At 40.2% G+C, this 13,889-nt stretch overlaps 1 pseudogene; it reads left to right on the top strand.

Annotated features, from left to right (window-relative positions):
• The first annotated feature begins 6,439 nt into the window (after positions 1 to 6,439).
• Positions 6,440 to 7,071, top strand: LOC116855574 (annotated as a pseudogene).
• Positions 7,072 to 13,889: the final 6,818 nt, after the last annotated feature.

The following is a 13,889-nucleotide window of genomic DNA, read 5'->3' as shown; positions in this document are numbered from 1 at the left end:
GAAAATTGAAAAGAGGAAAAGAGCATATTTTGGGGAGATGAAGGTGTTACAAATTATATAAATGCTATTCAGGCCATTTAATTTTTATTACCAGGTATCATTCTAGACCCTAGGGATACAAGGTAACAACAATAACAACAACAAACAGATTGTTTCTCTCCCAGGAACAACTAAGGAAAAAATTGGACTGTGTAGAAGAAAGTTAACCTTAATATTCACTGGGCATTTCTATGCTCTCCTAATATATTAACAATATGTATTATTAATTATATTCAATTGTGTCAATCAATAATATGTACTATCAATATGTATTATTTCATTAATACTCACAGTAGCCCTATATGGTGGGTATATTCAGCTAGAGTTTCATTCTGATCCTGGCTCTTTTTTCTCAGCTTTTCACCTTAAAATAGGGATGATAATAAAACTCCCCTCATAATAAAACAGACAAAACTTATATACATGAAAACCAATCCAAACTCAAGTTAATATAAAAAAAATAGTAATCCAACATTGGAAATAATTCAGAAAGCCATGACAAATATAAAAATAAATGGCCTAAAAATTTGTTCCAGGCAAAGTGGTATAGACTTGTGTCTCCCATCTCCTCCCCACTAAGTACATCTATAAATCCTGGAAATAATACAAAAGACAACCAAAGGAGAATTCTAAATGGTGGTAAAATGAAGGCGAATTGGTTCAAAACTCTACGACTAGAGAAACAACACAATAACTATCTTATACTCCTTCATCCAATAGAAAAAGGAGACCAAGGCCTGACCTTTCTCAACCTAGCAACAGAAGACAGCCCAGATATGTGCATTTCACCCTCTCCCCATCAGTCAGAGTCTCTCTGACACCATCAGGTAAGCTAGACATCACCAGCAAGTGGGATAGGTGAATGCTCCACTAATAATAAGTGGCCAAGGGGAGAGTTATCCTTTCCTGCTAAGCCTGAAATCCCCCGCTCCCCTACTGGGAGATACCAAAATGGTCAGGCTACAACAGAAAGAGGGACCCAGTCAGAACAAGCAGCTCAGCCTGGGAAACATCTTTGTTCCAGCAGGTGTACAACTCCCCCCGACACACACACCCACACAGACTTTGAGATAGACAGCAGGGACAGGAGTCCTCTATCACAAAAAAATACTGAGCCAAGGGAATCTAAGGTCTGTGAGACCAAGAGGCTTCTCTGGCTGAGAACAGAGCAAAATAGCACCACAGAGTCTCTGAAAATTAAATGGCCCATGGGCCCACAATCCCTGAATTTAGGTCAGGACCTGGGGGGTAATAACAAAAGACCCAACATTTGTATCATTGGAGTTCAAAACAGAGAGAGGGTTAAGCTAAAACAGTATTCAGAGAAATGGTCGCTGAAAATGGCCCCACATTGGTGAAAGACACAAATCTGCATATTCAGGAAGCTGAGTAAAACCCGAAGTAGATAAAAGTGAAAAGTACATCTTAAATGTGTAGATACTAAAGACAAGAAGAAAGATCTTGAAAGCAGACAAAGATAACACCTTACCTATAAGGGAACACCAATTTTCAGAGTTATCATTTCAAACCACAGGGAACAGAAGAAAGTGGCACATTGTACAAGTGTTAAAGAACTGTCCACCCAGAATTCCATTTTCAGTGAAACTATCCTTGATGAATGAAGGGGAAATAAGGACATTCTTAGATGAAGGGAGACTTTTAAGAATTTGTCACTAACAGCTGGTATATTCTCAAAGTTTAGCTAGTTCTTTAAATAAGAGGTAAATGCTAAAAGAAGGAAATACAGAAAATCAGGAAGGAGGAAAGGACAGCGGAAAACAAATAAGAATTCTTAATGATACACTATTCTCATGAGTTTTATAAGTCATATTTGTGCTTGAAACAAAAATTATAGCATCATTTGATAGTTAGGACAATGATATTTAAAAGTGGGAAAAATAAAAGGACCTACATGGAAATGAGTTTCTCATACTTCACTCAATGTTGTAAAGTGTTGATATTAATGAAATGGAATACTATATATGTGTATATTGTAATACTTAAAGCAACTACAAAAACTGTATTTTTGGAAAGCGTATCTCTCTAAAATACCATAAATAAATCACAATGGAATTCTAAAAAATATTTAGCCCACAGGAAGGCAAATAGAAAGAGAAAAACAAGAACCAGAATGAAAAAAAAACCCTCAAAATAAAACAAATAATAGAGTGGCATACTTTAGGTCTAACATATAAAAAATTACATTATTTACAAATGATCTACATATACCAGTCAAAAGACAAAGATTGACAGAGTACATTAAAAAATAAACTACTTAGGGGCGCCTGGGGGGCTCAGTCAGCTAAGCGTCTGCCTTCAGCTTGGGTCATGATCCCAGGGTCCTGGGATCGAGCCCCGAATCAGGCTCCTGGCTCAGTGGGAGCCTGCTTCTCCCTCTTCCTCTGCCTGCCTCTCTGCCTACTTGTGGACTCACTTGAGCTCTCTCTCTCTCAAAAATAAATAAATAAATAAATAAACAAACAAACAAACTACTTAACCATATCCTATCTATAAGAAACTTACTTCAAATGCAATGACATAGGTAGGTTGAAAGTAAACAATGAGAAAGATATACCATGCAAACATCGATCAAATAAAAAAAAGAAGAAAGCAAGGGTGGCTATATTAAAATTGAGTAAGGTAGACTTCAGAGCAAAGAAAATTACCAGAGACAGAAAGGGACATTATATAACAATCCACCAAGAAGACATCACAAGCCTAAAATGTGTGTGCACAAACAATAAAGCTTCAAAATATGTAAAACAAAAGCTGACTTAACTAAAAGCAGAAATAAAAACAGTTGAAAACGTCAGTGCTCCTCTCTCAGCAATGATAAAGAACTTACCATTGCCATGAACCTAAAAGGTTATAACTGGCATTTATAGAACACTTCACCCAACAGTAGCAAAATACACATTCTCAGCAACTGCCCAGGGAACATAAAATAAAACCATAAAATAAACATCAACATTTTAAAAAAATTAAAATTATGCAGAGTATGTTTTCTGAGCACAGTGCTATCAAACTAGAAATCAATACAAGAAAGATACCAGGAAATTCTTCAAGCACTTGGAAACCTAAAAACATACTTATAAATAATCTATTGGTAAAAAAAAAAAAGACACTTCAAGGAAAATTTTCTAAATCCTAGAACTAAATGAAAATGCCTATCATATATATGTGGGAAACTGTTAAAGCAGTGTTGAGAAAAATTTATAACACTGAATGCTTACATCATAAAAGGAAAGATCTTAATAAGCTAACTTCCTACTTCAAGAAACTAGAAAAAAAAGAGTAAAATAAACCCAAGACAAGCAGAAGGAAGTGAGAAGGATTAGAATAGAGATCTGTAAAATGGAATATAGGAAACAATAGAGAAAATCAATAAAACAAGTTCATTGGAAAATTAATAAAACTGATAAACCTCAACTGAGACTGATGGCAAAAAATTCTTTAAAAAGAATATGAAGCACCAGTATCAGAACTAAAACAGGATATCATCATTGATCCTGTAGTCATTAAGAGGATAATAAAAAGAATATCCCAAGTCATTTTTACATTCATATATTTGACAACTTAAAAGAGATGGAAAAGTTCCTCAAAAACCATAAATTACCAAACTCTGGCCAAGATCAAATAATCTGAACATTCTTATATTATTAAATAAATTGAATTCACAATTTAAAAGCTACTGAAAATAATAATAAATAACTACATAAACAAGCTCCTAAAGAAAAATCTCTAGGCCTAGATGGTTCCACTGGAGAATTCTAACAAACATTTAAAGAAGAATTAACACCAATTTACATCATGTCTTCAAGAAAACAGAAAGACTGGAACACTTCAAATTCATTTATGAAGCCAGTATTACCCTGATAAGGAAACCAAACAAAGCCAGTACAAAAACAGAAAACTACTGACTCATGTCACTCATGAGCTTAGATGCCAAAACCGAAAAAATTAGCAAACCAAATCCAACAGTATATAAAAAGAATTCTACAATATAACCAAGTAGAATTGTTTTCCAGGTGTGTGGCATAGTTTAACATTTGAAAATAAATCCGTGTAATCTATATCAACAAGATAAAGATGGAAAAATCACAATATATCAGTTGACAGAAAACATTTAACAAAATTTATCACCCATTTGTGTATTTTGAAATTCAACAAATTAGAAGAAAATTATCTCAACATCTACAAAAAAAAAAAAATCTACAGCTAACATCATACTTAATGATGAAAGATTGCTTGCTTTTTGGGGAACAAACAAGGATATCTGCTCCTACTCCTCTTGTTCATCATACTACTATAAGGCATAGTCACTGGGATAGGGCAAGAAAGATTTTTAAAAGATACCCAGATTGAAAACAAAGAAATAAAACTATTTGCAGATGATGTGATTGTCCATATAGAACATCCCAAGGAATCTACCAAGGGAAAAAAAAAAAAAAAAAAACAAACAAAAAAAAAACATAAGGACCCTCCTAGAACTAATAACTGAATTTAGCAGGGTCACAGGATAGAAGATCAACATGCAAAAATCATTTTCACTTGTATATGCTATTAATATGCTGAAAATAGGGGCACCTGGGTGGCTCAGTTGATTAAGTGTCTGCCTTTTGCACAGGTCGTGATCCCAGAGTCCTGGGATCGAGCCCTTCCTTGGGCTCTCTGCTCGGCTGGGAGCCTGCTTCTCCCTCTCCCTTGCTTGTGCTTTCTCTCTCTCTGATAAATAAATATTATCTTTAAAAAAATAAATATGCAGAAAATAAAGTTAAAAGCAATATCATTCATAATCACCCCAAATAAATTTAAATAGATGAAAATCTAATGGAACATGCACTGGATATGTATTCTGAAAATTATAAAATGTTGATGAAATTCTGATGAAAGAAATCAAAGAAGACCTAAACAAATGGAGAGATGCAGTGTTCATGGTTGGAAGACTCAACATAGTAAAATGTCATCTCTTCTTAAATTGATACATAGGTTAAATGCAGTCCCAACCAAAATCCCAGAAAGGATTTTTGTAGACATAGACAAACTTCTTCTGAAACATATGAAAAGACAGAGGCCATAGAATAGCTAAAATATTTTCAACAAAGAAGAATAAAGTGAGAGGGATCACTCCATCCAATATGAAGACTTACTATATAACGACAGCAATCAAGACAGTGTGGTATTGCTGGAAAGACAAGCCAGTGGAACAGAGTAGACCTACACGAATATAGTCAACTGATTCTCAACAAGGGCGCAAAAGAAATTCAGTAGAGACAGGGCACCCTTTTCTACAAACAGTCCTGGAGCTTTGGACATCCAAAGGCAAAAAACTAGAACCTCTTTGGGCTCCATGCTCAGTGGGGAGTCTGCTTCTCCCTCTGACCCTCCCCCATCTCATGCTCTCTCTCTCTCACTCTCTCTCTCTCAAATAAATAAATAAATGAAGTCTTTAAAAAAGAAAAAGAAAGGCATCTGGGTGGCTCAGTTGGTTGAGTAACTGCCTTCGGCTCAGGTCATGATCCTGGAGTCCTGGGATCAAGTCCCACATTGGGCTCCTTGCTCGGCGGGAAGTCTGCTTCTCCCTCTGATCTTCTCCCCTCTCATGCTCTCTCTCTCTCTCTCTCTCTCTCTCACTCTCTCAAGTAAATAAATAAATAAAAATCTTAAAAAAAAAAAAAACTAGGACCTCAACTAAACTTCACATTCTTTACAAAATGGATCATGGACTTATATATAAATTTTAAAATATACAACCTTTAAAAATGTGAAGATCTTTAGGGTCCAGGGATAGGTATAAAGTTCTTAGATTTGAGAAATCTAAAAGCAGGATTTATATTAAATTATATATTTATATTAAATTATATAAAATTAAAAGCAGGATCTATAGAAAGAAAGAATTGGACCTCATAAAAATGAAACTAAATTGAACCTCACCAGAGTTTTAAAAAAAAAAACAAACTTGCTTTGAAAGAACATGCGAAGAGGATGTGAATCTATAGGCTGGGAGAAAATATTTGTAAGCCATATATTTGACAAAGAACTAGTATCTAAAATATGTGAACTCTCAAAACTCAACAGTGGTTCTTGTTTTTGTTTTTTTTAATCTGGTCTGGCACGTAAGGAGTTTGAAAGTTTTCTTCACACCAAGAAAAAAGCTGAACAAGCAAAATCAGCAGTTCTTCTCAGATCCAGTGAAGAATGGAGATCCTAGGGAAAATTGCTGTCCCCAAATTTGGAGAGATAGGCGAGTGGACACAGAGAACGACAGCTTACCAGAGCAAAAGCCCAGAAACAGGAACCCTTGCTGGAACCAGCCCTGAATCGGCCAACTTACATTATAATTGACATATTATATTGGAGGCTCAGTGTAGACACGTTTGAGAGTGAAAAGCTCCAGGTTGCCCAGTCTTAGACCACCACATTTTCCTGAGTTTTACTAACAGGAGCCCCATAGAGTTGTCATGATAAAGATCAGAAAAAAGATCTCTCGCACAGGTGGAGTCAGGATGGAGGAGTGCACCCGACAGCCTTGCCCGCGGCGAATTGTAGATGACTGTGGTGGGGCCTTTCGGATGGGTACCATAGGTCACTTCTCAGGCAAAGGTTTTTGCAATTCTCCAGTGGGAGTAAACCACAGACTATGAGGGAGTTTGTCAGCTATTAAAACCAGGGTTCTGCACTTGGGAGGTAGCTTTGCAGTTTGGGGAGTTTTATTTTCCATAGTTGACTGCAGTATGGTTCAAGTCAGAGGGAAAGAAGATCCCTGGACCTCCATCACAAGTGGTGCCGTAATAGGAGCCATACTGGCAGTAAGGAATGGACCAGTGGCCGTGGTTGGGTCAGCCACGATGGGTGGCATTCTCCTAGCTTTGACTCAAGGAGCTGGGATCTTGCCAACAAGATTCACCTCTGCACAATTTCCCAGTGTCCTCAGTTTGCAGACGACCCTTCAGCCTGGTACCATCCTCCCTTTTTGGAGGCTATCAGCAATACCAACAGGACTTCTTTCCCAGGATTTCTTTAACACACTGAGCTGTATGTAGTTCAAGAGGGAATTTGAGAAGGTAAGTCACAGTCTGTTTTTAAAACCGTAGGTGGGATAGCTGTGGCCAAATAGGCTATGACGGGGCCCTCAGCTCCTTTTTCTATTTAAAGGAAAGTGGCAGGAAGGGACAGATGTTAGAAGATAATACATGTGTTTATTCACACTTGGGTTGCATTTGTGATAAAAATAAATGTCTATTATCTTTATAAGAAAATATAATAAATGCTTAGAAGACAAAGGACCAAAGGGCAAACAACAATGAAATATAACCATCATTTCCTTAGGGACTTCTCTGCTTGGTTTTATGTGTTCTATCAGTCAAACAAACAAAAAAAAAACTCCTAGTATTTGCTCTTCCTGGAAAGGAATAGAGAAAGAGAAAAAGAAAAGAAAGGAAAGAAAAGAGAGGAGGCGGTGGGAGGGAGGGAAAGAAAGAGAAGAGAAAAAAAAAATGTCATGCTTCCAGCAAGAAGAGAAAAACAGCCATTTTAAAATATGCCTGAAGCACTCTGTTCTTTTTAACAAGGCCCACCCTCGAGGAAAACTGTTTTACCAGAGCCTAACCAACAAATGGAAATGGTTGTACTCAACTCCAGCCCACTCTAGCCTTCCATGCTGAGATGGAGGCAGTGGGGGGATACCCAACTCCAGTCCCCCCCAGCCTTCCTGTCTCACCTGAGGGGGGCAGGCAGAAAGCAAAAGCCTGGTCTTAGAAATGTTTTGTTTTTTCAAAAAGCTGGGAGTCAGAGACATAGAAAAACTTGGCATCAATGTCCTGGCGTATTCACGAAAGGTATTTGCTCTACTTAAAGGACGGAAAAGAATTGCTAGCTCATTCAACAAATACATATTAATCACTCACTATGTGCCAGGTGCTGTCCTAGCTGGGTACAACAGTGAGCAAGCCGTGTGCTAGGGAAACAACTCTGGCCCTCATGGAGTTTACATTCTAGTGTGGAGGGCAGACGATAAACGGTCAAGACAAACAAGGAAATATTTAGCGTATTATATGACGGTAAGTGCTAAGGAGAGAATAAAGCAGGGAAGAGAGATGGAAGTGGCAGGTGAAATTTTCGATCAGCTGTCCAGTGAAGGCCCCTGAGAAGGCATGTTTTCCTAACAAGTTGAGGAGAGTGAGGGGAGCCAGGCAGTGAGCTTTGTGGATATCTAGGGCTAGAGCATGACTGGTAATGTGGTGAGTGAGAAAACACAAAAAGTTCAAAGTATTGTATATGTGTGCAGGTGAGGGAGAAATAATCTGACGTCCTAGGTATGTTACGGTCTTTTTCCTTCTCTTTTCTCTAGCTTTTATTCAAAGATTAGTACCTAGAATCAGAGCCATTTGAAGTAACCTCTAAGACATCAGCAGGCCAACCTCAAATGTTCCCCAGAGAAGTCACATCTGGCCCAGGTTCCACAGTTAGGAAGTGGCAGAGCGTTCCTCAGTGCTCTCTGCGTGGTCCACATTCATCCCTGCATTTGCCTACCTGGGAAGCTGGTCATTTGAGACTCGCTGAGAACCCACGACTGGGTTAAGCCAAGTCCAGGCTGTGACCTGGAGACTAACTTCTCTAAGCCATTTTTCCAAATGCCAAATACTTTCTTAGCTGACTTTTTGTTTCTTTTCAGCTCTGGTTTCTAATTCTCTTAGTTGCAAGCACAGCACGGTGTCCTTCAGGGTTTTACCCTCTGCAACATTTGTGGCAGTGGACAAAATAGCACTTGATCCTTTAAGAGCAAGCATACAAAAACAGTGCCCAGACCCAGTCTGGGTCGGAGGAATTGTCTTACATATGGCTCTACCTTCCTCCACATGGTATCAGATGCAGGCCGTGAGCTACACATGATATCATTCAGAACAGCCCTTGGTGCCATGTGGCACCAATGTAAACAACTGGTTGGTGCGGTGTCATGTAGACAAAACAACTCTTTGATGGATTGGGTTTTCACTTTCCACTCAGCACAAGTTGGCATGAGTCTAGTGTGGTGCCTGCCAAGTAGGTGGGCAGGTTGGGGCCCTGCATGAGTTTCTGTCTGTGGTGTTGGCAGCGGACCCATTTTCCCACTGCCTTTTAGTAGTCTGATGCGCTTGACGTAGAGGGTGGAGGCAACAGAAGGGAGCTAAGTTTGGGAAGCTGATAACTGGGATGGGGACTGAGTATGTCAGTCCCCTGATAAAGCCTCAGATGTTTCTCAAGTTTACCCTCTTGTCCAGGCTGGAATTTGCCAGGACTTTGACATTCACCCCAGCCTGTGCCTGTGTGTGACTGACCAGGCTACAGCAAAGGCTTTCTGGAATCTGAGGTTAAGAAAGATGAAAGGCCAGTGCCGCCTATCTGTCTGCAGTGGGCATATTGCATAATAATAACTCTCTCTGATCTTTCTTTTGCATGTTCTTGGTTTCTCCACTTCTTCCTTTCAGCTTTGTAATATGACACCCAGCTGCTTCTTATCTTTGCTGCCTTCCCTCACCTCCCAGCTCTCCTCTCTCCCATCCACAGAGAGAACACAGACCACTCCTGCTTTGAAGACTTAAGGACCCTGTCACTTCCCTTAACACCCTCTGTTTGCTGGACTCACTGTTTAGTGATGCTTTAGCCAGGTGAGGACCATAAACCAACCCCTCAAGGCCTGCCTTTATCAGGTGTCTTACTCAGACAGGCTGTATGCCCCAGTAGACCCTGGAACCCCATCTCAAGACAGGGACAGAACCTAGAATTAAATATTTGGTTTGGAGTTTTGTGACTCCTCAGTAAATTAAAGAGGTGTGAAAAGCAAGACTGTTGACTTCCTTAAGTAGATTTTATACTTTGTCAGCTTCCTGTGGAGGAAGATAACAAAGAGCATTGTGCTATCAGGCCAAGCCCAGAAGAGGTGCTGTTTCCATTTATGGGCCAGCTTCTCGGGTTACCTATAACCTGGTGGGCCCCTCAGCTTTGGCCAGTGGGTGTGATGAGCTCTGATATGAATGACCCATCTTGACATTTGCATGCCAAGGAGTCCAAAACCACCAGCTGCAGATGTTTTCCAAGTACCCCAAACTTGGGAAACGGATCGTTTCCATCACCAATTGACAATTTATAAAGAAGAGTCCCTGCCTGCTTCCTTTGCTCCTTCCAAGAAAGAGGACTATGCTTTGAAGCAAGAAAAAATTGCCCTCCACATACGTACCTTTTTTTCAAAGACACTGTCTGCAGTGAAGAGGAGCTCCCTGTCAGGGGCCCCCACCTGCTTGGGCCTCTCCGAGGTGGGAATGGAGGTAACCACATCACTTTCAACACTAAGAAAAGCCCATTATAAAATCGCAAAGGCTAATGGCAATAGCAGCAACACCCTTTACTTTTAGTCGTAACTCATAAACCTCGTACGTTAGCTTGTAGTAAAAGTCTGTCTCCTGACAAACTACTTAAAATCATATAAGTGAGAGGTTATTTGGGTGGAGAAGTATGTTAGAAACTGGGATGTGCTGGGAGCCATAACAAAAGGAGCCATCAGAGGGAAAAGGCGAGACACCCTGACAGCCTGCAGCCGTCCCATGACTGAGCTCTGGGACTTTCACACAGTCCCCCGGGAATGGGCACACTTCAAGGACTTTTTTCTGGAAACACAAATAACAAGAGATGGATTTAAGTTTCACAATGTTTCCTTTCTGCCTGTGCCCCAAGAAAGATGTAAGGATGCTTAGTAATGAGAATTGAGGGGAGAGGAGGAGGGATGAAATACCACAAGCCCGAGAGCAGACTAGAATAGGGCTGGTGATAGTAATAGTGGTAGTTATTATAATACTCCTGATTGCTTGTTGAGTAGCTGTGAATTTCAGGCGTTTTTTTAAAATCCCATTATCCAACACCCATTAAGATGTCTTGGAAGCAACTGTGATTACCCATTTTACAGATGACTGAATTAGTTACTCAGTGAGTAAATGACCCAGCCAGAGCTTGAATCTAGACCTCCCGATTACTCATTAACCTTACGTCTTTTCAAAATACCAAGCTGCAGAGCTGTTTATCTTAAAAGATAAAGGTTTTACCACTTCCACCCCACTCCCAATTATCCTAGATTCTTCTGGGGCTCCTAGACCTACTGTGTTTCGTGTCTGAAAACAATATCTCTCAGGAAAATTAGACTACCCAGTGATAAAAAAATTTTGATAACATCAAAATTAAACATGTCTCCTAAAAAGACATCATTAAGAAAATAAATGGATAGTCCACAGACTGAGGGAAAAAATATACACAGCCAATACCTGACAAATCCAGGATATATAAAGAAAGCCTACAAATCAAGAGTAAAAGGACAATGTATTTATTAAATGGGCAAAAGACCTGAAAGGATACTTAACCAAAGGAGATAGACAAATGGCCAACAAGCATGTGAAAAACTCCACATCATCAGTCAGAAGAAAATGCAAATCCAAACTACCAATGCACACCCATGAGAATGGCTAAAAAATTTTAAAAGTGACGTCACTGAAGGATGTGGAGCACCCAGAACTCTCCTCCATTGCTGGCGGCATGTGTAAAATGGTATAACCGCTTTGGAAAGCTGCCAGTGTCTCACAAGGTTAAACACACCTTCACTCTAGATACTTCATAATAACAGCCCAAAGGTGTGTCCATACAAAGAGCTCTACATAAATACTGCAATTTTTATTCCTAATAGCCCAAACCAGTAAACAACCTAAGTGTTCAGTGATAGAAGAATGGATACATAAGTCATGGCATGTTCATGAAGTGGATTACTACTCATCCCTGAAGAGGGATGAATGACAGACTTCCTACAGCAAAACGGTAGAATCGCAAACACTTTGTGTTGAGTAAAAGAAAACTGACCCAAAGGAGTTCAAAGTGTATGATGCCACTTGAGTGGAACAGAAAGTACAAATTTATAGTGATAGAAGTCAGAAAATGGTTAGGAGGGTGGTAGAATTGATTCGAGAGGGATATAAGGGAAACTTAGAGGGTAAGGGAAATGTTTTCTTGTTTTGAGTAGTGGTTACACAGGTTGTCCAAAACTGTCAAAACTCCTCTAACTGAACCATGAAGATCTGTGTATTTTATTGGATGTTAATCATACCTCAATAACTTTTTTTTAAATGGACCCTGCTGTGTTAGCCACGAGGATTATGGCCTTACTCCTTGGAGGCCAATTTCTCCCCCTCCGACTGAAACCTGAGATCTGAGCTAATGAACTCCCCCAACAGCCGGGGCCTCAGGGGTAAAGGCGATGAAGAGTTTCAGCAAAACGACTCTCACCGAAAGGCCCCTCTGCATAGTGCTGTTGAAAAAGCTGCTTCTCTCTGTCCCTCACGCCAGGGATACACTGACCCCTTATTTATTGTCTTCATCTGTTAAAACTCAAAGGGCGAATACCAGAGGCTCTTGCCAGTCATTTCTCACTGCTGTCCAGAAGGAATAAAGTACGTCTCTGCGGAGTGCAGCTGGCTTACTAGGCCCAAGGTCACCCAGCATACTGGGCAGGGAGATACAGAAGTCAGCTTCAATGACAGACTCACTCCTAATTTTAGGATTCACTGGACCTTACACAGAGATAGACTTTAAAACTTTAGGAAGGGATGATAAGAACGGGGCCGCAGGGCATACCTCTCTGCTTCTAGGCCAAGGATGCTTGCTTTCTCTGCAAAGGGATAGTTGAATGGTATTTAAACAACCCACGGGGGCCAGGAGTTCCCCAGCCAGAGAGACCTCAGTGCTTAGAAACCAGGCATATGAGGGACAAGAATCACATGCCTACTGATGAAGCACTAAACTCTACCTAGAAAATAATACGCTGTATGTTAATTAATTGAATTTAAATAAATAAATAAATAAATACAAGAATCCTGTGGCTTTACTCTGGAAAGAGTATGGGAAGGTGCCACATACTTTAAGATCTATGTAAAGAAAGAAGAAATAGCGTTTATGTATCCAAATGGCAAAACTTCAACCAATGCATAGCAGTCACAAGAAGCTGGATTTTGATGCAGCCTAAAAAGGACCTTTGTAACAACCAGAGCTGCTTAGCATCCCATTCATATAGCCATTCATTCAGCCTATAATTTTTGAGTCCCTACTGTGCTGTGACCCACACAACAGACTGGCTCTGAAAGATGTTCACTGCAGAACAGAAGACATGGTGACTCCAAGTAGAGTCACCCAGATACAGGGCAGTAAGAGACCAGCACAGGTGAGAGGGCCACATCCAGAGAGGGAGGGTTATTTCCAAGCTCAGCAGAGCCTCCATGAGGCTTACCAGTCATTTTGGTCCTCCTCGTGTATTCTTTCATCCACTTAATAAATATTCATTGAGCTCTATTATGTCTCAGGCACTGTTCCAAACCCTGCGAATGTAGACTAGGCGAAGAGATAGAGCATGTCAGTTGGCGACTGGTACTGACAGGATCTTTCTCCAAGCGAACGATCCCTCTTCTCTTACTGCTGACTATAGTGATCTCCCTCAGCCTCCCTCCTCTGCACATCCCAACTACCATCACCTCTTTCTACTCTTACTGGATTACTTTCTGACTCAGAGAAAGGAAAACTCCTCTCCACTTATGTTCTTCCCCAGACTCCGAGGCCTTCTTCCATCGTCCCTGCCAGTCCCCATGCTCCCTACCTTTTCTCTCCTCGTTCATTGGCCTGTTTGAAATTCACAGCTGTGTTCACTACTTATAGTCCTAAAGCAATGTTCCATGGCTAGCCCCAAGATGGCACATAGGTTTTAGTCAAGAGCTAGTTGGATCAATGGGTGGTCGGACCTTCCCAAGGGCAGCAGTAAAGGGGAGTTCCCAGGATCATGTGTGGAC

This window comes from Lontra canadensis, unplaced genomic scaffold (genome assembly GCF_010015895.1).
Source record: "Lontra canadensis isolate GAN:19392208 unplaced genomic scaffold, GSC_riverotter_1.0 scaffold104, whole genome shotgun sequence".
In the NCBI taxonomy this organism is placed as follows: Eukaryota; Metazoa; Chordata; class Mammalia; order Carnivora; family Mustelidae; genus Lontra; species Lontra canadensis.
The sequence above is the reverse complement of the archived record's forward strand: the minus strand, read 5'-3'. Positions and strand labels throughout refer to the sequence as shown.